The following is a 27,229-nucleotide window of genomic DNA, read 5'->3' as shown; positions in this document are numbered from 1 at the left end:
CCAGAAGCAGCTGGCCTCTTTCCACATGTCCCTCCTTTCGATGGCCTCGTTATACAGCATATTTGGCGAGCCGTTGATTGTGACTCTGACTTTGGTGATGTCCCGGGAAGATGTATTTTTTCAAGTCGTGGGTGCCTGCAGCATAGGGCTCCATGAAAAGCAATAGGATCCCTTTCAGGGAGCGTTTCTGAGTGTCGACTTTGACGTTCAGCCGCAAATCCGTGCCTTTTTTAAAGGGCACGATTTTGTGACGCATCACGTGGTCATAAGCGAACTCTTTGCCGACCTCGTACACTCTAAGCACCTAGGCCCCGAGAAACGTACTGCGTATAATTTCGTATTCGAGCTGGATGTTGGTCAGCTTGTATTTCAGCTTAATGGGGTCTGAGCCTCTGAACACCTGTGTAGCAGGGGCGAGCATCACTTCGGAAACGGGGTGGTTGTACAGGACCTGGGGGTAGAAAATGCCGTGGTCGGTCAAGATCTGGTGTTTGAGCCTGATGCAGTACTTGGTTCCGAAGATCTCGTTCAGCTTGTTTTCAGCCTCGACGCCCGACGTTTTCTTGTCCCCGGCTTCGGAGCGTATCTTGCACAAGTCTTCGCTCTGGATACCCTCCTGCACCATGTTGTCCTGTTTTCGACCAGGAGGAACAGGTCTTCGAACGTTTTGTAGATGTCATAATTCACCGTGTCTTGCAAAGTGGTGTCCGCATACTTTACAACCAGCTTGTTGACAAGCGCCCGCGTAACATCTTGAATGAGGAGAGTTGTTGACGTGCCCACCCTCCAGGTCGATGTCAAAGCGCAGCGCCAGCGAGCCGGGCACCAGCACCTCGTCGTTTAGCTTGGGTACCGAAATGTACAGGGTCTCACCGGGGTTGGCATCAGATTTATCGAAGGTGATGCGTTTGACAGCATGCGGTGCCTTCATGGCCCCCAAAGATTTCACCATGTATGTTGGAAGCAGCACATCAGGGATTTCACCAGGAGGAGCTGCCGACATGGTATATTAATCCTTGATTATTTTCTAATTTAAAAATAACATACATGGAAATATATATTGCGATGGCAGAAGGCGGTGGCGATTTCGGTTGCGATGACCCGGACCTTGACTATCAGACTGACAACGATGATGATGACGACGAACAAGAAGTCAACAGAACGTAACCCTTTCAGCCGGGAATGGTGTCTACTCCCTACCACGGAGGTGAAAAAATCGAAATGCAAATGAGGCAACACGAGAAGAGCGGACTGTCTGACACTTCTTATAATGAAGATGAAACAACCCCTTTGCTTGAAAGAACCGGTTCAATCACCAAACTTCAAACCGAAAGCGCTTTGAGACAAAAACTCAAAAAGTCTGTAGACTTGATAAAAAGTAAATTCCCCAATGCAAACTTTGAAAAAATTAAAATCTGAAGAAGCACCGGGAACAATGTGGGGGAAATTGTTGCTGTAGGATCCAAAAAGGGCGAGTACAAGATTCTAAAAGAAGACGAGTCAGGTTTCATGAAAAGCTTTTTAGACAACTTTAAAGATGTACTTGGGCCAAGAGCTGAAGAAATCATAGCTGAAGACCGCAACACCATCCGAGAACAACGCCAAAGACTTAAGGAAGCTAAAACTCAACTAAAACAGGCAGAGGACCTCGCCGCAAAAAGAGAAAAAGAAGAACTTCAAATGAAAGAGCTTCACCAAAAAACCGAGCAAACCTAGGCCTGGATCGATGCTCTTCAATCAGAACAGGGCACCAATGTTGAAAATGAAGCAGAAATCCAAAGGCTAAAGCAAAAAAATATATCAAACCGATTTTGAAAACGCAAAAAAAGAAGTCGCTGTGCTTGAAAAACAAACAAAAAACAAAGAAAAAGCCCAGGCAAAGGTCGACAGACTGAGAGCAAGACTCTCAGCGAAAGAAAGTGAAAGAAATGTCGTGGAAGAGAGGTTGAACAGCACTGAGACTTTGGACGATTTGAAAGAGCAAGAGAGCGAGGTGCAGCACCAAAACGAAGAAGACCGGGCCGTCATCCAAGATGAAAACACCTCACCCTCCAAGAGAGAAGCCGCAGAGGCTCGTGTGGCAGAAAGAAACAAAGAGCTACCGCGTTTCCAGACCCAGATTGAGGAAAGAGAAAGGGCTCTGCCTCTCCGCAAAAGAATCAAAGAAATTTTAAAAAAATATGGCGTCACGGTTACGTCTGTCCTCTTGGCGGCCGGCATCACAATCGAGGCTGTTGTGGGCACGGTTACAAATGCTTTGAAAGCCACGAGCAAAGCTTTGGGGGCTGGCCTCAAGGAAATCGGCACGAAGCTGGGGTCCCTGCTACCCGGGCTGATCGGCCAGGTCGCGAGCTTTCTTTTCAAAATGGCCGGGCAGGTGGTTGGCTATCTCGCCGAGCACACCTGGCTTCAGATTTTGGCGGCTGTTTTCTTTATTTTCAAAAATTGTGTCAAAAAACGGGCCTAACGCAAGGCTATTAAGATCAAGGCCACAACCCCTACGCCCCCTATTATCACAGCTGTTTTGTTGATTTCGTGTTGGCTAGTTGCATTGGACTCACTTGTCGAGCAAGACGTGGGCTCCTCTTGTCCTGTGGTCTTTTCTTTTTTTGGCTGCGGCTTGCCTGTTTGGGCGGCCATGGTTGCTTTGTGGATCGGGTTAGATGGGCGGCTGTTGGGCGGGTTTATTTTTGATGGGCCGCCTTCCATGAGTTTGAGCGCGGCTTTTTTTGTACCCGGGTTTACCTCGTTGTTGACCGCCAGCTTCATTCCAGCAACGGCCTGTTTCGGCTTGTTGTTGTACCTCACCGTGCTTTTTGTGTTGATGATCTTCTCGCAGGCGTCAGCCACGCGCCTGGGCAGACCGTCAAGTTGAGCCTTACCTTGGCCTCATCTACCGCCAGCTGGTACCTTTGCACGCTCTGGGCCAAGTCGGGTTGTCTGATCTCGTCTTCCATCAGCACCAAGAACTCACTCTGGCCTTCTTTCGCCCGGCCGCCTTGGCCAAGAACACTGCTTCGCACATTGACCTGCACGCCCAAGATACAATACACGAACGCTTCGATTGACTGGTTTACGCGTGGCAGACCTGCCTGCGTCAACCCAGAGGCTGTGTTGGGGGCGAACCAGTCAAACTGCGGCACACCCTCCGACTCGATGTAATAAATCAGGTTGCCATCGATGCCTTTCCCGCCTTCATCACTGAACTCATAGTAGCCAGGGTACATGTTTTTTGTTTTCATTCCGTGGCCTGACACAAAAGTATATTTATCCCAACCCATGGCTTGCCCCTTGTGTGAAGCGAAAATCGCTCGATGGATCTATGCCGAACTCGTCGCAGATCCTTTTGTATGAAGTTACATCGTAATGGTTGGTAGATGTGTTGGATGTTGGGTCACCCGGCAAAGCGCTGATGCTCTGAATTCCACCAAGCTGGTACAAAATTCATCTTACCGTGAAATACACGTGGAATTTATAAAACGCTCTTATTTGCGGCAACAGTGTCATGCCGCTGTGAAAGATTTCTCGTGAAATTCTGCACACCTGTGTCGCACAAAACACAGCAAAGTTGATTTGCTGTGCCCAATATTGCATAAGAGGATTGCCCAGCCACCGCTTGGCTTGGGCGGCCGTGCTGTGCGTTACCATGGTTGGTTGAAAGATTTCCCTGAATTTTGTCACGAAGAAGACATCTGGGGTCACGTAGATGTTTATGGGTTGGTTAAAGATTTTTCACAGGCTTTCGGGCATTTTCAAAATTTACGGGGGGGATGGGCAGCACTTTTTTGGTTTTCATCGGCGACAATTGATAAGGGAAGCCTGCCGTGCTTGCCAAACCAAGAGCAGATTTCATTTTCTGACTCCAGTAGCGCCTGTCTGAACCAAACACGCTTTGGAGAGAACCTTCCCCTGCCTTGAATAACATTTCTGCCGTAATGTTGCACTTTTCATCGATGTTGATTTGCGCCACAAATCGGTTTTATTCGCATTCGGGAACTGTTTTGTGAATGCAGCCCACGCGTTTGTCTGGGCCGTGGCTTCTTTGGCTTTCGTATGGCCCTTGCACCCATTTTTGGAAGTCCTTGAACGCAGCGCTATCCATTTTGAATATGTTATATTTGTACAATATAATGGTTGTGTTTATGATTGTCGTGCAAAACAACGGAGAAAGTGTGTACTTTGAGGAGCCGCTCCCGAAGGTACATTTCATCAGACTCTCTTGCAGTTTGTACAATAGCTGGCATAATCTTGAAAAAGTGGGGATAATATCTTTCAAAAGTTCCGGTATGTTGCTTGCCTCTTTGCCTCAGGGTCATTATACTGTTGAGAGCCTTGCAAAAGAGCTGACAGAAAGTTTCAAAAAATATAAGAACGATGGAAAAATTGAAGTAGAAATGAATAAACCTAACTCCTCTAAAAATAACAAGAAGGGAAACAGTCTCAACAGAACAAATTTCAGTTAGGTACCCTTTGACTAGGTTGCTTGGCATCGGGTGACATTAAACCATATTACATATGTCAAAAAGCTAAACAGCCCAAGCACCTGTTTCATTCATTGCGATCTGCTCGACAAAACCACAAACTTTTTAAATGGAGAGAGATCACACGTTTTGGCTAGATTTGACATGAAAGGCTTGCCTTATGCAAAAGTAAGCTACGATTCTACCCCACCACAGGTGTTGCATGACTGTTCCACAGACGCCAATGTAACTAGCATCACTGTCAGCGTCAAAGATGAACATGGCGAGCTCTTTGATTTCAAAGGCATGCCTCTGGAATTTGAATTAGAAATTAATTAAAGCTTTATATACCATGTCGGCTGCGAACGTTCTGCCTTACGCTCCTCATGAGGAGCCTCTCTATCCCGTACTGACGGCGCCTGCCGAAAATTTCCAATTGCAAAAGATCGACGAGATGGCCAACACTTTGGGCCAAGAAGTCAGACACTATCGCCTCGTTGCAAAAAAATACAAACGAGAGTGGAGTGCTGCGGGCTCGAGTGTTCTCTCTGCAGCGTTTTCAAGTATGAGCCTCGGCTTTGCTCTGTCTGTGGTTGGCCTGCCGGCCACAGTTCCGTTAGGTGGCGTCGGGGGATGTTTTGCTCTCGTTTCTTCAGGGCTGATAATCGCTAGCAGAAAATTTGAGGCGAAAATTAAAAATCATCGAGAGATTACCACGCTCGCCATCGCCAAATGTGACACAGTCAACACAGTCCAAGGCTTTGAATAACAATGCCATGTCTGCCAACGAGTTTGACATAATTCTTTCTGAGTACAACGTTCTGAAGGACCAAGTCCGAGCCAAGCTGCTTCGCCAACCTTCGAGCGGAAAGATTGTCGATGCTGGCAAACTAGAGAAAGAGATCCGCGGCAAAGTTGAAGCCGAATTCATAGAAAAAAATAACCAACCCCGCCGCTTCGAACTGACATTTGAAAACACACTATGCCATTTGCATATTATAAAAACATGATCGTCTGTTAACACTTGATTGCGTTTCTTGTGAAAGAATATTTCACGCCAGAGTGGCAAAAAAATGTGCGTGATAGTACACGCGAAGTCATCGATGCCTTTTTTGAAGCAGCTAATTAATACCCGGCAACAATTATGTCTGCGCATAGGCAGCGAATGAGAGAGAAAGTACCACAAGTATGCAGAAAGACTGACCAAGCCTTATAAATATGTAATTTCCATAACCAATTGTTAGCGACGCAAATGGCGGTGCTTTAGGGTGGCCACCTGTGATTCCTAGTAGGTCACGTGCAGGCACTTAGGAGTAGTGGGGGATGTCTTCCAGTAGACGATACCCCCAGGTGAACCCGCTCTGGCCCTACTGACAACAGGGGTGCTCAGAGATTCCTCGGGATTTCAAAGTTCTGTCCCAGTGGTTAAATGGGAACGACAGCCACCTTGTCAGCAGCGGGCAAAGTCCTAGCCGGGGCTAGGCAAACCAATAGGCACCGAGCGCCCCCTTTGTTGGTCTTTCACGCAACATCACGCATGACGGTAACACCACTGGAGCAAAAAAAACCTGATTGCTCGAGGCCTGTTTATATTTTTTTTTTGACAAGAGAATATTGGCTGATTATTTCAAAAGTGACTTGAACACTTCTTGTGGGTCTAAACTTTGCATTAATTCAACCAACGGTGGTTCCAACAGATATACCATCTGTTCACGGCTTTTCTCTTTATGTATTTTTACCAATCCCCAGTAAGGCTCTTCTTTCCTAGCCTTTTTCAATCTTTTGTTTTTAATGTGGCTTGCATTGAGAAAACCATTCCTGCTGCGACCCATTTTGCTAAATACTTGCAAAGCTTTAATTGCTTTGTCTTAATAGGAATAATGTATAATAGCGGCATTTAATAAGTCCACAAACAAAGACCCTATCCCCAAGAAGGCAAGAAATACTTTTTTTTCATTATCTTCCATCTCTTCCATATATGCTTTAATAACGGCGATAAAAATTCTTGAATATCTGTCAAAACGTTTCTTACCTTCAAGATACTCCTTCCCAAGAGTGGCAAATTTTATTAAAAATTCTTTAGAATCTATAACTTTTCAAAAGATTTTTCATTAATTCTACTTTTTCATGACTAATCTCGTCCTGCATTTCTTCGCCCACCTCGACTTGCATTTTGTCGCTTTTATATTCCTCTTCTGAAAGATTATTCATGTTTTCAGCTGACTGGTTGATGATATCTGCCATCGCTATACAAGAAACATGCAAACCTTCAATTAACTTTTTTTGGACAGCCATTTTTTTATGCTTGTAAACCGTTGTTTTATGCAACATTTTACCGCATCCTGGTCAGTTTTCTTTTGGAAGCCTTTCTGTTTCCAATTTTTTACAACTATATTTTCTGCGCCTTTTGAGTGAGTTCAATTGAGTAAATCTCTTGCCACAGGCATCGCAGCAATAATTTTTCTCTTTTTCTTGCTGCGGTTCAAGTTCGACTTGTTGATATGTCGTAACGTCGGGTAGATATTGTTCGATATCTTGAAAATCCTCTTCCATGAGTACGTTGTTTGCAAGCGCCATCGTTATTCAACACGAATACAAATCTTCAAAACTAATTTTTGCGTTTTCGATTATAGATTTTTATATAATTCATGCATAAATAAGTCCACTTTTTCATAGTCCAGTGTATGTCCAATTTTATAACCAATGTCAAACATTTTACTTCGAAACTCAGAAAATTTCTTATTTAATTATTGGTCAGGATAAATACCCAAATTACATTGCTTTAAACATTCATATTTTTCTTTTTCAGACGTTTGTTGATATTTATCTATAAAAAAATCTGTCATTTCTTTCAGATTTTCATTAAAAGAATCTGAAGATTTTTTGTAAAAGTTCCAATTTTTCTTTCGAAAAGCTTTCCGTGTTTGCTAAAGTAACAGCACTCATTTTCCGGTATACTAGGATACCTGCAATGTTCAAATGAAAGCATTTGCCTTTGGATTTTTTTTTTCTGGGGCCAGGCAAGCGTTTCAATCTTTTATAGTGCAAAGAACCTCACTCCCGCTTTCACGCCTCCAGACATTCCTCCTCTCAACCGATTCGAAAAAACTGAGTAACCCTTTCAATTCAGACAATGTATTTTCTATTTGTTTTATATCAATAGCTGTATCTTGGAAAAGCTTGACGCTGATTGGGCGGTTTTCAATATGCTTCTGAAGTAAATCACTTTCGTTTTTGAGTTGTTTTAGCAGATCCAGTGCTGCTTCCATATACAAAAATTCCGACAATGTTCAAAGAGGGTGCGACAACAGACAGCGGACACAGATAGATAAGGGGTTCTGGGGCCGGGGCAAGTTTGGGTTTATTTTTGAGGCGAGCCGCGAGGCAAGGCTCAAAAGTTAAGCAACACTTGCCCCGGGCCCAGAACCCCCTTATCACTGTGTGTTTTAATGATTGCTTGTTAATCAAGAGGTTCTGGTTGTTCCAGATGATCTCATTTAAAACGTCCTGTTTCGTAGCTATTATATCATGATTGCTATTGAAGTCAGACCAAGCTTCAAGACATTCTTTACAAAAAATTGGTAACTGGCCGGGTAGCCGCGATGGATTGGAATTGCTCTTGTTTTACTTATTTTATTTTATTTTCATTTTTTTTTTTTATGCAGGACCTGCATTGATAGCTTTTTTTTTTTAACTGATGCAGCCATCCCGTGTAAATATGTTTTAATTATTCTTATTCTGTACTTTCTTGGCACTTTCTCTTTGTGTTAGACCAAGAGAAAATGAGGGGTTTTCTCTTGGTTAGACGCTTTCTAAGTCTGTTGATCAGTGCATAAGTCTTGTGCCATTGCTTCCACACCAGAGTCGGTATTGTTCGGCGCATGCCCAAGTTTTGGTGCGAGAATAAAGTACCTTTACGATGTAAAATTATGTGGGATTATATAGGTTAGGTAGGATTATATAGGATGAGAAAACGGCAAAACTACCAAAGATCGGACTGGGTTTTGCGTGCCGTAGCTTTTATTTTTAAGGTGCCTCGATTTTTAATTTATTGCCTTTAAGTTTAAGAAACATTAATTCTAGAGTTTTATTTAGGAAAGCCTTGGAGGATTATTACTTGTGATTTCTATTGTATTTTTAATGGTTTTTTAACTTAGTGTATTTTAGCCTTAATATGTATCTTATTTTATATATCTTAGTAATTTTTATTTATTAGTTTTTGAGTTATTTTTTTGTAAAAAAAATACCTCTTAGTCGGCGCGTCGGGTATGTTATGGACAGGTCAATGGATGAGTGAGTGAGTGAGAGATGTATGTATGTCACACCAATCAGATTGGATCGACTATAAACAGCCAATCAAATTTCGTGTTGTAAAGGTAAATGGTATGTGAGAAGATTTGATCCTGATAGAGTTCAGAACGGCCATATTTATTCTTCTATAAAAGAGGAGGAAGTATTCATATATTGGGTTTACTTCAACATTTTCTGTGGGTTAGCCTGAGGATTTTAGTTATGAACGAGATGAGCCTCGAGGTTTGAAACAGTTCGTGAGTTAATAGTATGCAAATTGAACGAGATATTTTCATTTTTAGTTACAAAGGTAACTTGATACTTTTGTTTTTCACAAGGAGTAAATTCAATTAGAGGTCACGAATTGTCGCGTCTAGTTCTTAGGACATGTTTTAGAGGAGACGAGACTACTTAGATTTGAAAGAGTTCTAACGTTTACAATAGTAAGTGCAGGTAACAATTGTTTTGTTCTTGTTGCATGCAAATATAACGAGATATTTTTATTTTTTAGTCACAAAGGGTAATTTGACACTCTTGTTTTTCACAAGGGAGTAAATTCAATTAGAGCTGACGAATCGTCACCACTCTTTCCCACGAGATGTTCGCTATCTTTAGTTACAAATGGTAACATAACACTTTTGTTTTTTATATGGGAGTAAATTCAATTAGAGATGACAAGTTCTCGACTATTGTTTCGAGGATATTAAACAAAAAAAAGCTTTCATTTCGGGACGGTTTTTACGTCTCTGCAGTAGCAGTTTAATAGTTTTATTTGATGACATTTATTTCAGTCCGATATTTTTAAAGGTAAAAAGTATGAAAACTGCTCGAATGTTCTTTGAAGACTGCGTGGCATCAAGTTAAAATGCAATTTAATTAGTCAGATTTTCAACGTGTCGAAGAGGTTTTTTTCTCTTTCTTTCTATTTTCGGTGAAGTAGTGTTGTGTTGTGTTGTGTAAAAAGGGTAAACTTACGACTCGTATAAATTGCGAAAAGGTCTCATAGTATTTTTGAGCAAAAATTCTTCTTGGGGGTTGCAAGGGCTATGTGATCGGTGAGTGAGGGAGTTATGCATGTGCACGTGTCACACCAATCACAGTGTGGGTTGTATCAAAGAACGAATCAAATTGCCTGTTAGAAAATAAGATGGTATCTACATTAATCTGGAGACGTGTCAGATTACTGTAGTTTGTTCAGTCAAACATTTTATAGCTTACTATTTAGCTATCTTACTATGACCGATGTAACATCGCATGTACATGGTAAATTCCCAGTTTCTTTCTTGCTGTACATCGCAACAGAAAAACTTGTCAAATTAACCAAATCATTACTGTAAACAGCTCCATGAATGCTCCTATCTCCGACACTTCACACAAAAAAAATAACTCTTGCACGCCTTGCGTGCCTATGTTTAATTCTTAGTCAGCAGGACCCCGTTGATAACAGTACTTAGTACTCAAGGGTTGTCCTGGGGAAATATGCGATGATGATGATGATGATTATGATGATGATGCTGATGATGATGATGATGCTGGTGATGCTGATGGTGCTGGTGTTGGTGCCGGTGATGGTTATTGTGTCCTCATTGAAGAGGTTTCTATGGACATTTCGCTGGGACAAAATAATTGGCCGTATTAATGAGGTGAACGTACGGCGGGGTTCCACTGTATAAGAACTTATTTTCGCGTAATAAAGTTGGTGGCATCTCTGTCTCCAGCTACAAGATCAATGTACAAGTACAGTTTGGGTCTGACCGAAGAGAATCAAAAGAAACCTCACCGTGTGGCTTTGCTAGGAGAATTATACGGCACTAGTATCGGAGTTCAGGCAAAAGACAAAAATTTCTTACTTATTCAAAAGAAAGTGAGCCTATTGTCTCGTGGGAAACTCCAGTCCACAACCAAAGCGCATAATGTATGTACCAAAATTTTGTTCATGAGCTCGTGAGAGACCAATTCATTGCTGGTTCGGTTCATGTGAAACTGATTGGTAAAGGTCACAGACATCGAAACACCTTACAAACAAAGGTCACTTTGAAAGAAGTGGTTGAAGTTGCAAAAACCTTTGAGGCCACTACATATGCAAATCAACCAATAAAGACCGCTAGAAGCAACTAAGAACAGGTACATTACACTTTCAAACCGCTAACCGGAAGGGAAAATGCGCAGCGATCATCAATACCTTGTCATTGGTACGCTGGTAGCCACCAACGGCCACACCAACAATACAGCCCCGCACATGGCAAGAGATGCAGTAAATGTGGAATCATTGGCAACTTCTCGCGTGCTTGCAAGAGTATGGCAAGTCATCAGAGGAAGCAAAGTGAAGACACCTTTGTAATGGATGGCGAGAAGACATGGTGGAAAGTCTGCTCTTCTTCACTTGGTACATGTGGCAAGACAAACGTTGCATGAGCTCAGATTGACTCTGCATCTACGTGTGATACCATGCATGAAGCTGCGGTACGAAAGATGTTTCCCGGCGTGAAGATTTCGAAGGCAAAGACCACAGTCATTACGTAAGGAGATCAAACCTTCTTCCACTGGCCAAGCTCGACAGAATTAATGACGAACTAAAAAGGCACTGTGACAAAGGAATTAACAAGCCTGGGGCTCGTTTCTCGAAAGCCCCGGAATCTTTTCGGGCCCGAAAAGCCATTTTTTAGTTAATCGGTATTTAAAGACAGATATGTGTATACGCCTGAAACTTCTCGTATGAAGAGAACCTCTGTTCGTATTAAGAATATATGATTGAAACAGCTCTGAAGTCAAAAGGTTTGAGATTTTGCTACGGCTTTTCAGGTGCGAAACCTTTTCGGGACCTTCGAGAAACGGGCCCCAGTTACCCAACCAACAGAATGGCTTTCCAATACACTAGTCAAAAAGAAACCCAATGGAAAGATTAGGATATTCATACACCCATCCAGACGATGAACTGAGCAATGAAAAGACCGATATACTCCGTCTTGATAATTGAAGAAAAGCTACCATTGCTGACAAAGGCTAAGGTATTCGCCATTGTAAATGTGTCAGAAGTGTTTTATGTCGTTGTATTAGATAACAAGTCTCCATATCTAACCACTTTCCTGGGACCAAACAACCGTCATATATTGCTACAAGCGCATGCTGCTCTCCTCAGGGGCCAGAAGAGTACCAACGTCACCAACACGAGTTCCTGGATGGAAGCGATGATGTCTGAATATTTGTGTGTGTGACACTAAAGACGAAGGAAATATAAACCATGACTGAAATTTGATTGCCCTGTTAGATAAAAGTAGAGACCACGATCTGCAGCTTTCCGCAAAGAAGCTCCATTTCAAGGCCAACTCATAGTTACCTTATTACATGAAATTTTCACGACACGTTAATTTCGCGATTTTGAGGTTCGCATATTTCGCGAGACCTTAATTTCGCGATTTTGCGAAAATTTTGCATTTTGACTCACTTTAATTTCGCGTTTTTGAGTGAGACACATTATATTTCTTTGTCAATGTTATTTAAGATGTCCCTGAATTTGATCAAACAACTTAGTCAACAACGTCCAAATAAACAGAAACGCAACTGATTATGTAAACAGTAACAAGAAAGATGTTCTCACAGTGTCTACGAGGCAATTGAAAGGTTTAAGCAATTAGTGGAACAGCACTACAAGGAGCCAGTAAATGGACAGTTTGAGGATTGTACAAAAGAAGTGCTACCTGGAGTGGAGACGGAAAGCAGTAGTGATGAAGAGGACCAGAACATTACCACAGAATAGTTCAAAATGATTGTTATAAACGTGTGTAATGGTGATAAAGTCGCTTTTTAATTATTGACGTAATGCGAGTCACTTAATTTTCGCATCATGTTAATTTCGCGACATTTAATTTTCGCGTCACTTAAATTTCGCGACTTTTTTTAAATCGCGAAGTTAAAGTGTCGCGAAAATTTCATGTAATAACGTACCTTTATGAGACACAAACTCACCGACAAGGGGTGTGGAACCTGGTCCGTCTAAGTGAAAAAAATGATTTGAACTCAGCGCAGACGCTTTGAATGGACGTTTACATGCATGCTTCAATTGGGTTCAGAATGATTCAAAACCAAGGCGGGTATTTTTTTAACCTCTCTACAATGGTCACCTCTTCACAACAGGAACAGTCACTGAAGTGCATCTCAACTGTCGAAATAATCTCTTGACAACAGCCAGTTAACCAAGGATTGTTGAACGGTGCATTCAAAACCCCATGTTGTTATGTAAAAGGTCACAAAACTTGATCCATACCACACCCCGTTGGTCTCTGTTTCTGTTTGGTTTCTGTTTTATTGATATATTTTGATTGTGTTACGTATTTTTATGCTACAGTAAGCATTTTTATTAAAAATATTGCACCCCGAAAAAAAAAACAGTTGTCATAATTATTACACCCTTACTTCCCATAATGGCCAAAACGGATACTTTCCTCTGTTCCAAGGTGGCCGCTGTAGAGAAGGGTAGTCAGAGGTGCGACGGTACATTAGCTTGATAGCATGTATGTGAGGCAAATTCTGGACGATTTTGCAGTATCATTTTTTTTCTACCTTATTCAGAAGGACAAGACGTTAATCATTATAATTTTGCTTAGTTAACCTGGGGACTCCCACACAAGACGTTTTCTCATTTTTAGTGCAGAGCGCACTATTGGAATTGTTTTGGGGGCTGCCTGCTACTAATTAAAGCTCCAAAACGCCTACTAGCTGTTACTAGCTGTACAGAAGCTTCTGCTGTTATAGCTTTATAAAATATATCTTTTTTAGCTCCCCTCTCTTTAATTATCGAGATCTCCCTATAGTCTCCGCAAAAAAAAAAACACGAACAAACCTTTTATGTTTAGGCAAGAGTTTAGTTTGCTTTAGAGATCCACCCAAACTTATTTTTTTTTATAATTTACTCGTGGAAATGTTGCGTAAAGGAAATAACCATAGCTGAAATTTGAGGCTCTTACCTCTCCTTATTTTAGTAAAGGAAGCAACTGCAACTAGCAAAACTTTGTTCGATCACAATAACATAAATCAGTAAATGACAATAATTTATCATCCATGCAAATAACTGTGAACAAATGTAGAGACAATTATTTGTATAACTGATGAACGAATCAATATCAGACTAGTGGGTTTCCAAATGTGATGTGGAATCTCAACTAAAAACAAATCAAACATAAGAGGTGTATAGAATTACATTAATATCCCCATAACAAAAATATCATAATCTTTTTATTAGCCTTTGAATGATTATTTATTTTCTGCCATTATTTGCTATTCTTTGTTAATTTTCAGATCAAAATAGCGCTACCTAAATTCCTTGAAGGATGACCATATATGGGTAATTCAAATAGGAGTCTTGCTCTTCCAGTTCAATAAATATTACATACCGAAAAAAGGGAGGTGGAGATGAACCATCGTTAATAATAAAGCTATGTGGTTCATTTTCTGGTCAACCACAAGAAGTAGAAAGTATGCGTTCAAGATGTGTTATTGTACATGGTTGTATAACAGGCTGAAGAGCCTTTTTACCCTGATGTAACACGAATTGTAAAAGAGCAATGACATTGCATTATTTCCCATTCATCTTGTTCGTCCAGTTTCCTAAAAGAAAATCTCCCATAATGTAAAGCACACCGATGTGAATCACTCTCTTCACGTCAGCCACGTCTACATGTATACCAATGCCAAATACTAGTTACATTATTTTAGCTGTATTATATTTTATGTACTCATATGGGAATACTGAAATAAATTGTTGCTGTTGTTGTTGAAAGCACCCAAAAGATTAAGCTTTATATAAGCTGGTTGAAAGGTATAAAATGAACCAAAAAAATCGTATCCACGAAAGCAGTGGCGGGGGGGGGGGGGGGGGATGGGGGACAAGATTGTGGGAATAGCCCAATATCTAGTTTTGTAATGCCTCCAATCACCGAGGCTCAAGTGAGCAGGCTCTTCTCAAGCATGAATGTACAAAAATCATCATTAGATGTTCCAAATAAGCTAATTAAAATTGCTGCAGAGCCATTATCGAAGCACACATATATAACCACTCGATAACAACTGGGATAGGACTTTTATTTTTGTTTTCCGCATTTACCTTAACATGGTGATAACCACCACAAAAGCCAATGGCTACCCTATACCCTGGTTACCACCCGCATACTTTTTTATTCTTTCCATAGCCATATGCAAAACATATTTCTCTTCTCATATTTATTTAATTATAATACTAATGTAAATTAATTCTGTAAATAGTGCACAATAAAAGTTGATTGATTGATTGATTGATTGATTGATTTAATTTGAAAGTTTAATGATCTGCTGATTGTAAGCCCCGGGTTCCTTGAAAAATTCGAAAATAGAGGACACAAAAGATTATAATATATAGATTTAGGCCAGCCTAAAAGTGTAGCACCTGGGCCGGGTTGGCCAAACTAAGCTAACCCAGGAAAAGGTAGAATTTTGATTTGAGTTTTGTGACTTTACGTTGAGGTTTTCTGTATATTGTTTGGCCTTCTGTTTTGAGTTTTAATAATCACTATATACACAAAACAAAGCAGCAAAAAACATTTGTATAGAAAAAAAGTTCTAATAGACCAATTTCGATATATTAAAATTCAGCCTAACAAAATAGACCTCAGCACGAGGCTCAGGGGAATAAACCCCACAAACTCCGTAGTTATTCCCCAGAGCCTCGTACTGGCGTCTATTGTTTTAGGCTGAATTTTAATATATCGAAATTGGTCTATTCAGTTACCTTTTAATCCTGGGTTAGTGTTAACCGGCTTCCCAACAATCCTACCCTGAGCTAAGCCAAGCTAACCTGAGATGAGCCAGCGATCCAATCGAAAACCACCACTTGGTCAGCGGTCAACTTCAAAAAACACGCTACCTCGATGAGCGGTAAACTTGAGCCTGCAATATGGTCACATGATACTGGTCACCGGATACCTTGATTTGACAGGTGTTAATTGATCATGACATGGATGTCCAATATCAAAGAAGTACACGGTGGGGCTGCATGTCTGTCAACCTATTATTTGGAGTATGGCGCGTGACTCTGTCATCGTCAGGCATATGCGCCCACTAGCAATACCGCTAGCCATGATAATCATAAGAAAATCAACTCATGGGTTTCCTTTTCTTTCCTGTATGAGTATGGGGCTGTGCTTAGCGGCCCTCCGGGCCATCCGCTATGAAAGTGAGCACCTTAATTACATTCCTTACAAGGAAAGATGAGAAAAACTCCAATACAACAAAGCTTTCCTGAGTTCAACAGATTTTCATTCTGTTCCTCCCTATAAACCTATGTGAATAACCAGGAAGTAAATAGTTCTTACCACTAGGAAATTTTCCCTTCATCTATCAGGACGGCTTATTTTTAAATCCTCTGGTCAGTGATGCGATTTCCACTGCTGATTTCTATAAACGCTTCCGTGTGTCCATAAACAACTTTTACCGTTTCGTCGATAGACGTAGTATATGTAGCATCCCGCGTTTTTTAAGCGAACTAATTAACGTTTAGAGCGTGAACATGTCAAGTTTTGACAGCTCCGCCTGAATGTTTCTGCACGTGAAACACAGGTTTTGAAAATGTTACGTCGAGTTTTTTGTGGATGTAACATTCTCAAGTACGTTCGCTAGCTGTACTGTAAACCATGTCGGTTGTGCAAGTCAAGCTTGTATATTCATATTACTCGACGGAAAGGGTACTCCGATTTTTTTTACAGTCTTTCCAGTAAAACCGCGAACACCAGAGAAAATTTCTGGAATCTTTACTGTTTCGCGACCAATCGAATGCAAGATAAAACCGCTAAAGGTAACCGCCAAACTGTCGCAGCAGATTGACACGAAACAACGAGCTGCAGTTTCCTTTTTCTCGTTTACAAATACTGAAATTGATCTTTTAAGTTTCTATTTCAGCTTATGTATTAGCAAATAATAGATATGAACAATATTTTACGGAGAAGCGATGTTGAATCGAGCAGGCAGGATCAGAGACAGTTAGACAGCGCGTCTGAGAGCAGAAATTGTACTCTCCTCTCAATTTTTATTTCGGTGTCTTCAATGTTGTGAATTATACGAGTAATTATTTCGGGGATTTAACTTTGTTTCTGTTTGAACAAAAAAATAAAAAAAGCCTTGCATAGTTTTCGCCTTACCTCACTTGGGTGCCGGAACACATGACAAAACACCTGCCATTACATAAGAATTCTCGGGCTCAAGATGTCACGCAAACCGTTAGTCTATAAAAAAAAAAATTGGTCTTGTACAACCGTGACGCTTCTCAAATTCCACGAGCTGATTTCCTCGGTTCGCAGATTTAATACCCTTTGGAAATTTCGAAATTATTATTCTTATTTATTTCAGGGAGCTGCACTTTAGTTACAAAAAAACTTGACGCCACGTTTTCAAAACCTGTGTTTCACGTGCAGAAACATTTAGGCGGAGCTGTCAAAAGTTGACGTGTTGATGCTCTCAATGTTAATTGGTTCAATTAAAAAGCGTGACAATTTGTCTAGACAAACGTGAATGTTTTAAGCGTGGAACAACGCAGAAAAAAAGTTGGCCGTTCACGGTAGCTTGAAAATGGTAGTAACTTCAGCGAAGTGAAAACTTACGTCAACGCTTCTTCGAAGTCCGATCTGTTTACACTGAAGAATACACTTATTCCTTTTTCCCTTCCCTCTGGATTAGTTTCTAAGCGTGAGCAGATATACGCGCCAAAATTACGCGTGCGTTACCGGATGTCCGTGACTTACGGACATCCGGTAATTGCTGCCACCAGCAGGGCGTGCCACCCGAGTCCAGTCAGAGCCCTCCGTTTCGCCGACCACGTGACAAAAAGAAACGGAGGCTCTGAGGACGAGAATGGGTAGAAACCAGCATGTAAAATGCATGCTTTACTTATATGACCATAAATACATACAGTGTTGCAAAAGCTTTTTAACGATTATCGTGATCATATAATAATGTGATATAGTAATTAAGTTACATTGGTTTGATTTGAAAGTAGAATATTGCGTAGATCAAAGCAAGATGAAATAAAAACTCTTATTATTCGGCCATTTCAGCTTGAGTAAACATAAAAACCAAACTGTGGTCACAACAAAACAACGCATGTTGTAAAAACCTTCATTTGAGAACTTAACGTTTCCTGTACTTCTACATACATCATCAGAGGTATAAAACGGTTAGCTGCATCACAGGCGGCCCAAGCTCACAATGTTAGGAGTTATCTTATTTTTTCACTTTTATGCGAACGTTCAGCGTCACGTGACATATGGCATATTACTTAACGACGAATTTGACTATGCGAAACGTGACTCTCGTCTTGCAGCATATGGAGGTGTTGTGTAACAACGGTTTGAATTTAAAAAGGTTTGTATGGGAACGCTCAACGCTCAACCGTTGATATGATTTTCTCTGTGCGACAGCTACAAGAAAAGTGCAGGGAACAACAACAGCCTCTTTTCATTGCCTTCATCGATTTAACTAAGGCTTTTGATCTGGTTAGCAGAGATGGCCTCTTCAAGATCCTGCCTCTCATCGGCTGCCCACCAAAGCTTCTGAGCTTTCTGGAGTCTTTCCACAACAACAAGTACGGTACTGTTCGATTCGATGGCAACATGTCAGAGACATTCAACATTCGCAGCGGAGTGAAACAAGGCTGTGTACTGGCTCCCACCCTCTTTGGAATCTTTTTCTCAGTGCTCCTGAAACATGCCTTTAGAACAACAAATGCTGGCATTTTTCTCCGTTCCCGCACTGATGGCAAACTTTTCAATCTTGCCCGACTCAGATCGAAAACCAAAGTCAGTCAAGTTCTCCTCAGAGACTTTTTGTTTGCTGACGATGCAGCTCTGGTTGCTCATAGTGACAACGATCTCCAGAACCTTCTCAATGGCTTTTCGAACGCCTGTGATGACCTCGGCCTAACCATCAGCCTCCAAAAAACCAACATCATGACTCAGGATATAGAGGTTTCCTCCTCTCTCTTCATCAAGGACTATGCACTTGAAACGGTCAACAGCTTCATCTACCTTGGTTCTACTGTTACTAGCACCACCTCCCTTGACACCGAAATAGGAAAGAGGATTGGGCACGCTGCAACCAACATGTCAAAGCTTTCACAACGTGTCTGGGAAAATCAGAAGCTCACTACTCCCACCAAAATGGCTGTCTACAGAGCCTGCATCATCAGCACGCTCCTCTATGGTAGCGAGTCCTGGACAACGTATGCAGCACAAGAAAAACGCCTGAATGTGTTCCACCTGCGCTGCCTGCGGCGCATCCTCTCCATCTCCTGGCAGGACCGCATTACGAACAGTGCTGTCTTAGAGAGAGCAGGCATCCCCTCCGTATACACCCTTCTTCGCCAGAGACGTCTGCGGTGGATTGGCCATGTACATCGAATGGATGAGGGCCGCATTCCCAAGCAACTCTTGTACGGTGAACTAGTACAAGGAAAAAAGGCCGGTAGGACGACCGAAGCTCCGTTTCAAGGACGTGGCGAAGAGGGACATGCAGGCCATTGGTCTTCCAATCGATTCGTGGGAGACTCTTGCCAGTGACAGGAGTGCGTGGAAAACAAATTGCACTGAAGCCCTACGAGAGGGAGAAAAACTTCTGCACATCACAGTGGATACCAGGAGAGAACGTCAGAAGGCCAGGGCCCTTGCTCCACCCACTGATTCCACTTATGTCTGTGGTTCTTGTCACCGCATCTGCCGATCACGAATCGGACTCCAAAGCCATCTCAGAAAATGTTTAAGGAAACGTACAATTACTAACACACGCTAAAATCGTGGACTAGATTGTCCGATAACGCGAGTAATGCAGTAATGTATGGGAATGCAACGGTTTTGCTTGAAAAGTCTATTATTCTTATATTTTGTGAATAAAATCTACTTATGCTGTTGCTGTGTTGTATTCTTTGTTGTTTGCCAGCTCCTCAGGCCGATCTAACGCGATTTCGGCGAGTTATCGTTCTGTGGGTTTCCACTACTAAAAGACAGACCCGGTAAGACAGACAAGGCCGCACACTGATTTCTGAAGTGCCCGTCGCTCGAAGCGAATAAATTCACTGAAAATAACCCTGCCGACTCAATTCCTCTATAGAATCGAAGAAGAGATCTTGAAGTTCCATGTCAGTTCACTCGTTACGCAATTCCGTCCACAACTCCTTCGCTACGGAACATTTATTTCGAGATTGCTTCGCCCGCAAATTTGAAAATAGCCTCGTCAAATCACAGGCTTCCCAAGCTCAAACTAAACAGAGGACACTTTCGCGGTTCGCATAGTACGTTAGGTAACCATAATTAGCCCGACCGGGGATAGTCAGCAACGATTTGTCAACAGCCAAACCAGTAGTGGAAACCCACAGAACGATAACTTGCCGAAATCGCGTTAGATCGGCCTGAGAAGCTGGCAAACAACAAAGAATTGCATACAACACAGCAACAGGGTAAGTAGATTTTATTCACAAAATATAAGAATAATAGACTTTTCAAGCACAACCGTTGCGTTCCCATGCAAACCTTTATGGAGATTTTATAAATTCAAACCGTTGTAACACAACACCTCCATATGCTGCAGTCAAATTCGTCGTTATGTAGCATGCCATAAGTCAGGTTACGCTGAACGTTCGCTCATAAAAGTGAAAAGAAAAAGATTTAAACTCCTGGCATTGTGAGCTTGGGCCACCTGTGGTTCGAGTTATGATTTTGAGTTCGAGTTATAATTTCGAGTTAGAATGTCAAGTTAGAGTTTGAATTTCCAGTGTTTTCTTTGTGCAATTTTCATTTTTAAGAGTGCCTGCCTGTAAAAATCAGATAAATTCTTAATTTCGCGGCAAGGGTCGAAAATTCGATTTCGTTCATATTCTTATGGTAGATAGGCTAGGGCATGACAAAGACTACTGGATAGTTTTTTTGGCAAAATATCCTTTTATTTCAAAGAAATATGCAAATTACCAAATTCCGTTAAAATCGTCATTTGACGTACCATTTTAGTACACAAGTTTGAGAGCCTCGCATGCAAAACCACATCATTCTTCCGTCTTTAAAACACTCAACTATTTTTGTGCAATGCTTAAATGTGTACTGGGTTGATTTTAGGGAATGTTGCGTTGTCTTTTTGGGTGCAAAATAATTAAATTTCGAAGACATGTATTTCATTCACTTAAAAGTACTTCGTGAAGATATTTAATTTTCACCATGTGCGAAACCTTCAAATGGATAAAGCTTCAGGTGGTTGAATCGCAGAAAGATGGTCTACAGACTCCTGTACATATTTCTTTGGGAAAATGATTGTGAACGACGCGAGAGCTTTCAAAGTACGTCAAAAATGCAAATATTTGACCATCAGTCGTCAAATTTCAATTTACGGGTTACGCGTATATTTTAGCATGCGCCTCACGACTTGACCTATAATAAGTTGAAATAGACACAGAGCTGCTTATTTCGAAATGTTCTAACCTCATTTGCTGTAAAAGGCAGGTCCAAAGCCGATTTGACGTGTTTCTAGTCGATCTCTCACCATTCGTCGCACATAAAGCAGAAGTTTGCTATTCTTGGTTTTCATGTGACGTAGTCATATTCCAAAATTAGAAATTATCCTTCCTTCTGAGGTTTTAGTTTCATAAGATAAAAGGCCCTGTAGGAACGTGACGTTTGGCAATGTTTTAGCTCGACAGAGTTCTTCTTTTTGTAACAGAGCACTCCAAGCTTTTGCGTTGCGTGACATGAAAATGGCGGCCAGAAAAGACTGTCGCGTAGGTCAAAAGACGAGTTATCGCTTTAGTTTTTGTTAAATAAACGGTGCTTGCACTAGAAGAAGCATTTATTTCAATGTGTCGGAGCACTAGAGTAAAAATGTTCGTTTCAATAGCAAAACTCAAGGACGGATGTTTTTGTTATTTTACGGTCGCCATGTTTGTGCCCCTCCGAAGGGCACAAACATGGCGTCTCCATACAAAGCTCTATAAATTTGGATGACACGCTTCTGCGAATAACGGGCGAATGAACAACAGCAGAAACCTGACTCTTGGCGAGGTTGTTTATATAGCAATCATCTATCATATCCTAGATTCTTGAATTTATTTATTGAACGGTTACGATTTTTAGTTTTGATCACATGACTGGTGAAAACCAAGAATTGTTTACACAAGGTTAACGTCCGATGTACATCGCCTACTGTCAACGTATTATTGGTCGAATACTATGAATCTGTGACCATCTTTCTGCGCTTATGAACATCACTGCATCTAAGTCTAAAACGGCTAAGTCATTTGGAGATAGTTGCGTATCAAGAAATGGTCTATTGTTCCGGCTCAACATCACACGTTCAGCAAAAATGAATAGCCTTTTGTTCTTGGTAACCCTGAGGGACTTCGTCCGAAGCCAAACCAAAATCGTCGCCGTTGTTCGGAAAACTTTCGGCGGAACAATTAAGCTGCACTTGGGGGTGGGCAGCGTAATTTTTTCTCTCGTAAAGTCAATTCTCACCGGTGTACCCCAAGGCAAATTGACCACCGCTGTGCGCATCGAGGTGATCACAATTCAAAAACTAATTATCCACATGTGTCGCATTCGGACCACGTCTCTCTAAATACAACCCCCGCTTTAAATCCCTTTTTATTCTAATTCCGACTCGTTTTAATAGGTATGCTGCTGAAAACATTCTTTGTCTGTCATTCGTGCGGCGTTACAACTTTTCTGCTTTTTATTAAGTCGACCGCGCGGTGGTTAGAGTGAAGAATGCGTGACTGAAATTCTGTTTTTGCGCGTATAAATCTTTCTCTGAAACCTGGCAATCGTCATGGAAGTTATTCGTTTTCAATTTTTTGAGTGTTCGCGGAGCGTCCAGATCTTGACTCAACTGTTTTCAGTCGAGCGCGCGGCACTTTATAAACGAGGTGTGACTTTTTAGTTGTGAAAGAGCGCCGTTGTTTTCAATCAAGCTCGCAGCAAACGAAGGTGTGATCTTTTCTGTAGAACAACTATCAGTCTGGAAATGAATAAGGTATCGAAGAGTTTTAACTTTTTAGCAGAGCGCACACATTTTAAAACGTGTTAGCAAATATCGCAATGAATAATCCTCAAGCAGGTTATCATCTAGTGTATTTTGTCGTATGGTAATTTACGGCGTTCTTTCAATTTTTGGCTTTAAAGCAAACTGTTTTCAATGATCTGATCATTATTATCAACTGAGCTTTGTCGAAGTTACATCTCCCTGAGCGAAAATGTCGAAATACTACAAAGTGTCAAAAATTTCGGCTGTAAGGTCCGTTGACGGCCGAAAAGAATACCGAGTGAGATGGAGCGGTTTCGGAAGTGCGGCTGATAGCTGTGGCCGAATGCTCGACTGAAAGCAGTCTCTTCTCCTGCTTTTCAATCCGTGGGTCGAACGCGGAAACAGCGGGAGCGCGAAGCGAGCAGCTTTGCCGCTCGATTATCGCGCTCGCTATTTTCGCGTTTATCCTAAACTGATCTTATGGGTTTTAGAGCGAAAGAGAGCCTGTTCGCAATCTAGCCAAATGCGAACTTCACTTTCACTCCCACGCGTGGTGAGTTTATCAGGTTAGAGCAGTTTTAAAGCAAAACGATGCCTTACTTGTCGGCAGCTTTTACTTTCACTTTTAAATACATGTGTACAACCGTCACCCTACCAGCCACCCCACCGCAACTATTTGCACCGACAGGATTATACCAATACTATCTCCCCTGGGGAGAATTTGTCTTCCATTTAGTCTTTCCGATCGTTTAAATTTCGCGCTCGTATGGTAATCGGAAATTTCAAAAACTCCCGCGGGCATTTAGTAGCTTATACCGCCATTGTTCAAAATGACCATATAAGACCAATTTTAGGTCTTATAACAATGCCTATTGTTATCAATGTTGAGCCGGTTTTCTTGATACGTGCTTGCTTTACGCTTCGCCAAAATATTGCGTTTGATCGATTGCTGACCATTGCTGATAAGCGTGTGGGCGCAGCACAATCTTACAGCCGTTATTTGTTCGTCACGCAATGCTGTCACGGCATATGCTGCACATTTTGATCTGTTTTGTATAGAGTACTCTCAGGATAAGTGAAACAATTTAATCATTAGTCATCTGTTTATTCAGATATATAATAATATGTGTACATTTATATAATCGTGTTCTATAGTGTACGTGGCGTCGGTTCAAATCACGTTTGTTGTACGTTCTGACGTTTCAGACAACAGCTGATAAAGCTAGTGCCTGTACTCACTAGAATTTTAAGAAAATCGCCATAAACAAATTATAGATCAATGAAGCAAGAACTAGCTGAAATAAAAATAGGACATCACAACGCGTCTAATTCGTGAGAAAAACAGACTAAATTTAATTAGTAATTACGTGAGTAAATAGCCCTGGCCATGCCGTTTTATTTGGCGTATTTTGTTTGCTTAGTGCCGAGGCATTGGTATGTAACAGAAAATGGTGGACTGTCGTCAATACAGTCCAAAATTATCGTCAATAAAATATTGTGAATAAAACACCTATTGACCGGTTACCTGCGCGGCCACCATTTGGTCATTCCGATAAGGGTTTCATTATTATCTTTACCCCTATTAAGCGGCCACCCAAAATTTAAGAACTTTGTTTTGGAAAGGGCGAGGGCAGATAAGAGTCTGAAATTGAAGGTGCATGACGAGTGATAATTCAAACACACGTCTATCATGATTGTCTTGAATTGACTCCATGTTCACCAGGAAATTTATAGCCCGACAGTGAAAAATTAAATATTCAAGGTACACCAACCTCTATTTAAGCGGCTAGCCCCATTAAGCGGTCACCACCCATTTCCCCGAGGGTAGCCCACTGTATTACATGTAAACCAAAAATAATTGCATAGCGCGAAAAGACCTAGGTATGAGTTTAGCGTTACAGTATTACGCAGGGCATGTAGGTAGCGGTGGTCGAGTAAAAGATAACTACAGGGGCAATGGTAAACTATTCATTCTTTTCATTTCCTTATTCAATCTCTTCCTACTGAACACGATTGTGTGCTCCCAGTGATTCCAAGTCTTACGGAGCCTTACGTATTAGGATAGAAATTGTCCTACCCCTACCCCCTAAAATGGGATGACAGCATTGCGTGACGAACAAGGAACCGCTGCAAGCAAGGATTCAAGCCATCAAACCATGATGATCAAACGTAATAGTTTGGTGTAGTGCAAAGCAAGCAACTATCTACAAATGACTTAGCCGTTTTTGACTTAGATGCAGTGGTGATCATATGTGTCGAAAGAGGGTCACAGATTCATGGTATTCGACCGTTAAATAAGTTGACAGATGGCGATGTACATCGGACGTTATGTAAACAAAAGCAAACTTTATGAGCGACGAATGGTGAGAGATCGACTAGAAACACGTCAAATCGGCTTTGGACCTGCCTTTTACAGCAAATGAGGTTAGAACATTTCGAAATTAGCAGCTCAGTGTCTATTTCAACTTAACATAGGTCAAGTCATGTGGCGCATGCTAAAATATACGTCTGACCCGTAAATTGAAATTTGACGACTGATGGTCAAATATTTGCATTTTTTAACGTACTTTGAAAAGCTCTCGCGTCGCTCACAATCATTTGCCGAAAGAAATTTTTACAGGAGTCTGTACACCATCCTTCTGCGATTCAACCACCAGGAGCTTGATCCATTTGAAGGTTTCGCACATGGTGAAAATTAAATATCTTCACGAAGTACTTTTAAGTGAATGAAATACATGTCTTCGAAATTAATTATTTTGCACCCAAAAAGACAACGCAACATTCCCTAAAATCAACCCAGTACACATTTAAACATTGCACAAAAATAGTTGAGTGTTTTAAAGACGGAAGAATGATGTGGTTTTGCATGCGAGGCTCTCAAACTTGTGTAATAAAATGGTGCGTTAAATGACGATTTTAACGAAATTTGGTAATTTGCATATTTCTTTGAAATAAAAGGATATTTTGCCAAAAAAACTATCCAGTAGTTTTTGTCATGCCCTAGCCTATCTACCATGAAAATATGAGCGAAATCGAATTTTCGACCCTTGCCGAGTTATTTTCCATTTTTATGGACAGGGACTCTTAAGCTATAATAGATGGATTGGGCATCTAAGGCCCTCTAACCAGTTTTTATTTCGACCAGGCGTCGCTCGTAGTTGATTTGTTGCTGGATCTCTTCCTTTCTTTAAGTACGGTTCTCAAGCTTATGTATGTACTCTTGAAACCTGACGATCTGGCTAAGAATTTAACACAAACAGCGGTGATAAACATTGTGATAAACATTGTATTCAAACTCATTCTTAATCAAGCTACGATGCCTAAGAACAAGGGTCTGTACGATTCTGATTTGATTAAAATGGACTCGATCTCCAGGTAAATAAGCTGTAAGTCGAAAATCGGTCCTTTAAATTTTGAAGTTGGAAGTCGGAAGTCGGAACTCAGAAGTCAGAAATCAGAAGTCCGAAGTCCGAAGTCCCTCCTCGGCTTTCGTACTTTCAGAGCTGCTTTTCCTTCTTTTTTTGAAATGATGCATTCAGAAAAATTAACGGCAACACCAATACTAAAGAGAACATTTTATTGAGAAATCCAGACGTCGATACAGTGTAAAACAAGGCAAGCTGGTACTACTTTCGTCTGGTTCTTTTTGGCTGAACTACTTATTTTCGTCCATAAATGAGCATAGAGCAAATAAGCATGCTGGCATGAATCGTGACTGTTCTTGGTTGGTTGTGGAACGCTAATGGTTCATAATTAAATTTCGTGAACGCAAAGTTAACGTTTAAAATAAACACAACTTGTTACATGCATTTATCTTTATAGACAGAGACTACAGGCAAATTTTGCATACCGTCCAGGTCTTCAGGTGTAACCTTCAAATCAGCGGGGAAAATGATCTCTTTTGGTGGAGTAGTGAGATCTGATCTTTGTGAACGCTTCTTGACACAGTCAATCTTGACACAGTAACGAAAAACGGCATCAACCTGAAAGAAATTGCCGTTTTGGTCCTTATGCTGAGGTCTATATTTACCTTTCAAAGTGAAATTCGCATTATATGCACTTAGGCAATGCTTGTCAACCATACACTTTTTCAATTGCCGAACAGCTAGCACCTGCTTCGTCCATGCACCACCCTTTTGGGTTGAAATGGTAGTTTTGAATACCAGAAAGCTCTACAAGGGCGTTGTTCCGCAGTGTCCAAAACAAAGAAATACAGTTTTTATTTTCACTTTCGCAGTCCCTAGTCGCCAGTGTTACCAACTTACGTAGTAAACGGTGGTATGCCATAGTGTCAGTGTCTTAAGGCCATTGCAGTGGTCATGCATCCCATCAGAAAAACGATACTCTTCACGCATGAAATGATCTTTTGATTGATCCACATTTTGAGCAATGTGGAGAGAAGTCGTACTGGATTTAAAAACGTAAGTAGGTTTTGACAGATTCATGTCTCTACTGATATA

General features: G+C 41.2%; 2 pseudogenes; both read left to right on the top strand.

Annotated features, from left to right (window-relative positions):
* The first annotated feature begins 925 nt into the window (after positions 1-925).
* LOC149111020 (uncharacterized) lies at positions 926-2,526 on the top strand (annotated as a pseudogene).
* Positions 2,527-5,236: 2,710 nt separating this feature from the next.
* On the top strand, positions 5,237-11,327 carry LOC149111019 (uncharacterized; annotated as a pseudogene).
* The last annotated feature ends 15,902 nt before the right edge of the window (positions 11,328-27,229 follow it).

Source organism: Orbicella faveolata, unplaced genomic scaffold (genome assembly GCF_042242905.1).
Source record: "Orbicella faveolata isolate gen_17 unplaced genomic scaffold, um_ofav_v1 contig_24, whole genome shotgun sequence".
Taxonomy (NCBI): Eukaryota; Metazoa; Cnidaria; class Anthozoa; order Scleractinia; family Merulinidae; genus Orbicella; species Orbicella faveolata.
This window is presented reverse-complemented; position numbering and strand designations above follow the sequence as displayed.